The sequence below is a fragment of the Pistacia vera genome, unplaced genomic scaffold (assembly GCF_008641045.1).
Source record: "Pistacia vera cultivar Batoury unplaced genomic scaffold, PisVer_v2 Contig610, whole genome shotgun sequence".
Lineage (NCBI taxonomy): Eukaryota > Viridiplantae > Streptophyta > Magnoliopsida > Sapindales > Anacardiaceae > Pistacia > Pistacia vera.
This window is the reverse complement of record NW_022196458.1, coordinates 98654-103117: the sequence shown is the minus strand read 5'-3', so window position 1 is coordinate 103117 and position 4464 is coordinate 98654. Positions and strand designations below refer to the sequence as shown.

The window sequence follows — 4464 nt, the reverse complement described above, 5'->3', positions numbered from 1 at the left end:
CTAAGAAAGGAGTTCTTCAATTACCCTCTATTATTTTTCTTTTTTCTTTTATAATTTATACCACATATTATTTTTTCATGGAAGATTGAAACATGCCAAATTTTTCAAATAGATGACATGATCTAAAATCAATTTTGTGTTCAAAAAAGACAACAAAAAGGCTTCTACCATCTTTCAACTGATATTTCACTTCCAACTCCACCATGGCCATAATCTCAGAAAAGTCAGGAAATCTTTAAGACTTAAGTTCAGAAAGTTGCTGAAAGCAATTTCATACTTTGAAATGGTACTCAACAGAAGCTGCGATCAATATACATTTCAAGTGATGCTCAATCAATGTTATGTTATTCATCATTGCAATGCTAAAATGGGAATTAACCTTAAACAAAACCATCAAGGGTTAATTTCTCCTAATATCTATAAAAACTCAAAGAAAGAAACTATAATGGTTCAGGCAAACTGGGGCATACAAAATGTCCCGAATGAAGATATGAAAATTAAAGCGAGAAACAACCTGAACTTACCTCTCTGGAAAATTGCCAAAACATATTGTACAGAGTATTGTATCTGTCTAAATGTACTTCAATCCAGAGATATATTGTTGTCTAGAGATTATATACTGGGCAAGGGAATAAATAATTCCTAATAGCCCCAATACCTTAACCTGGATCACATCGGTTATTATGACGGATGGTAGATTAAGTGGCAGTGTCAGCAGCGGTGTTGAATCTGTCTGCTTACTGTAACTCCAGACAAACTGATTGAAAATGATATGGCTGGGGAACGTAAGAATGAGGAGAGCCAAATTCTTTATGGCAAAGAACCAATCAGGACCACCAATTTCAAGGCCCCATCCAGTATTCCCATGCCAGATGTCTTCCCACATGCTATAGAGGGCACTCAATACCAAGTAGCCTGATATGGCAGCCGTAACAGGGAAATATCTCTGCTTGTCACCAAAACCAGCAACAAAATCAGAATCCTGGTTCAGAAGCAGTAAAATAGGAGCCAGGAAGAATATGGCTTGGTTTGAACCACCGGTAAGATTGAAATTCAATATTAGACATATTGCAAAGCACATTATGGTAGCAACATTGCCAACTGCTGGCATCCACGCCCCCTCGGCAGCCATCCTCTTGATTGAGAAAGTTGGCACCTTAGATACACGAAGTTGCTGCATAAATCTCATTCGTGTAGGAAAACTAGCAGAAATGCTTTGAGTAGATTGGCTATGCCTGATTCCAGCCCTCTCCACAACCTTTTCCCGCATAAGTGGGGCAAGTTCGAACTTTATCTCTAAAGCTATGATGGACCACCAATAGTCAAGTGGTATAACCGTAAGGGGCAAAGAAGGAAGAGTCATACAGGACAGCTGGAGCAGCAGCATAACAAGTAAGGCAGCAGCGCAACAAGCGTGAATGAGTTTGTTTGACAGGTGGAACAACAACACAGCTAGCATGACAAATAAAGGAATAAAAGGAGAACCAACAGAAGGGGGAGGCATTGAGAATATTGTTGGGAATTGTGGGGAGGAGCTGACCCTTGAAGATCAGCCTGGATTCTTTCCTTTTTCTGTTTTAGCCATATTTTCCTTTTTGTTTAATTCACTGTAATGAGCTACTGAATATCAATCCTAATATCCATTTTAAGCAAGACAATCACTGCCTCTTTTCTGTTCTTGGTTGATTTTAGTCTAAAATGAGTGATTGAATGCATGAGTAACTGAGTTACTTGGGTTGGTTCCATCAAGCTATAAGCATAAATATTGTTGCATATAAACCAAGAAGAGATGTCCTTGCACCCTCAACGGCCAGTAGAGTTGTTAGCTTCTTGTCTTCCTCTTCAAATCCGCCAACAACACTATCTTCCATGACGCTTTTGATTCGGACCTGACCCTCCAACAAATATGTCACAGGAAAGAGAGCCACAAGAGAAGCAAATATCCATGGCAGGAGTTTTGTGCTCGAAGCAGATGGGAAATGGGTGAAAACAACAAAGACAGAGGTGCCAACAATGGTTACACAAATGAGTGCATGCAGGACAGGAGCCTGAAGGAAAAACTCAGCAGATATGTTGATATCTAGAGCAATTCCCATAGCAATGGAGTAAAATGTTCTTAACTCTACAATGTACTTGATGGGTATGACAGATGTCACAGCTGCTATAGTCAGCAATATTGCAACAATAAGCAGCCAAGATGGCCATGTAGGTTTTGATGCCATGAAGCCATAGATGGAAATGTCATCAGCAGATTGACGGGCAGCTTTAATAAGGTCAGAACGGTAAGTCCATGATAATGGAATCGGAGACTACATTAGAACAAATAGGTGACTAGTTGCCACCACCAGCACTAAGCATCTCTTGGCAGTCTGCAAAAGAAAGAAAAGAAAAAGTAATTAGTCAACTAATCTGTGTACAAAAAACTCATGAATCTGGTGTGAGCAATACAAGAACACTTTTTCATCAAGCTGATGAGGATTAATTATTATTCACTTTATAGTAATCTTTCCTCCATGTAGTACCACAAATTCATTAACATGTCATGATTTTTCCCAGAGTTCAAATTCTTACTCAGACATTATTATAAGAACAACATTATGAACTAGCTACTGCATTGGTAATTTATTGCATCACACCCACAATCCAAAAAAGGGTCATTTTCTGATTGTAAACATACCAGGACATGAGAGAAGTGTAGAGCAACTATGGGCACACAAGCCAATCCTGTCAAAATGATACAGTGACCGAAAAGTAAACCATCAGATGGAGGTCTTCCATTCTACACTTGCAGGGCTTCAAAAATTGTCTCCCGGCAGAACCACACCGATAAAGCCACCACAGTAGCATGGGCATAACCTTGCCAAGCTTTCATCTTTGAGGTCGTTCTTGACCTATCCCTGTAAAGTTCAAAATGTGAAGTAATAAGCAAAATCAACCCTAGTAAGAAGAACTATCCCAAAACAAAAAAGAACCACAAAGAAAAATGAAGTACATACTTGTAAAGAAGCTAAACCAGGAATAGCCATGGCCAGGATAATATCTGCGACAATGAGTTTACAAAAGGATTTTAAAGACATGCCTGTTAACCATATATTTAGATCCCAGAAATTGTGAACCATAAACCAAGTGACCATCAAGCTCCCCAGCAGACAAAATGCGAAGTAAGATGGCAAGGATTTCTTTGTAAAAAAAGGAGCCATATAAAAGCCAGATACCGAAGGCAGTAGAATCAGCTACAAAATAAAGATAAATAACATTCTAGTTTTCAGAACATTCAAATCAAAGTTTCTTTTAATTTCACGATACAAAATTCAATAACAAAATCAAAACGGTTAGTAAACACTGAGTAGATACAAGAGACACATTAAATAGCATAGGGCTTAATTCAAAACACATCCCACAAGAAATTTTTGTATGGTAGGTGCAATCTACAAGCAAAGTTTAGGCGTCCACATTAATCAGAGCACAGTATGAACATAATAAAAACTCAGATCAAGTGTAGCAAAAAAAGAAATTCAAGAAGACTCAATGGATTATACCTAGTGCATAAATGTGGAACTGCCATGTACCTAAAGATTATGCATCCTTTAAAGTAGACACTTAACCATTCCTATATATCTACCTCTTTCATACAATTAATGTACATGGGAATGATCGATGAGGCCACATTTTTCACACAGTTTTAACATTATTCTTACCCAAATGGATCAAAACAATTTGGATGGTTAGGATTAAATCTAGAATACAAAATTAATGTTCTCTGGAAATACACTATGGTATAAGCAACATCAACCGTCTAAATTACTTCTATCCAACGGTACAAGAATAGGGTAAGAAATCGTGAAAAAATTGTCGTGTCATCTATATTAACCGTATTAGAAGGTTTCTAAGCTCATGGCATGTAAACATTAAAATCTTTACATGTTGAACTTCATATCCTCCATGTAAACATTATGTTGTGGTGAATTGAATTCATGTGTTGGTTTGGATCCTTCATCTTTTCCTAAAAGACAAATAGTTTTCAGATTAGCAAGAGGTTTGGCATCGCTCCCTTTAGTGATAGAATTCAAGATATTGAAATTTTCTTTATTTGTTTTTGCATAAGTTAGATATGGATTTTGAGAAAATTTCATTTTATTTACAATTTTGAGTTTAAATATTTTAATGAAATGTTCAAATAAGACATTTCTGCTTTACAAGTTGTTATAGTAATCTGAGACTGTTCTCTTTGACAAAGTTTTAGACATCGTATGCTTGAACATAAAAAAGAACTTGCTCTTGATTTCCTTGTCATTTGCTTTACAAGTTGTTATACTACTCTCAATACAGTGTTTGGAATGAATGAAATAAACCCAAAACTAGCTAGCTTTATATAAGATTTTACAAGTAGATCCGATGATCCAAATTCTTACATATTTGGATGAATAGTATACCAGCAATAGAATAGCAGTAATGCTAGACTTA

The 4464-nt window shown here is 36.8% G+C and overlaps 1 pseudogene; it reads right to left on the bottom strand.

Moving 5' to 3' along the window:
• Window positions 1-290: 290 nt before the first annotated feature.
• On the bottom strand, window positions 291-3026 carry LOC116110718 (annotated as a pseudogene).
• Between the last annotated feature and the right edge of the window lie 1438 nt (window positions 3027-4464).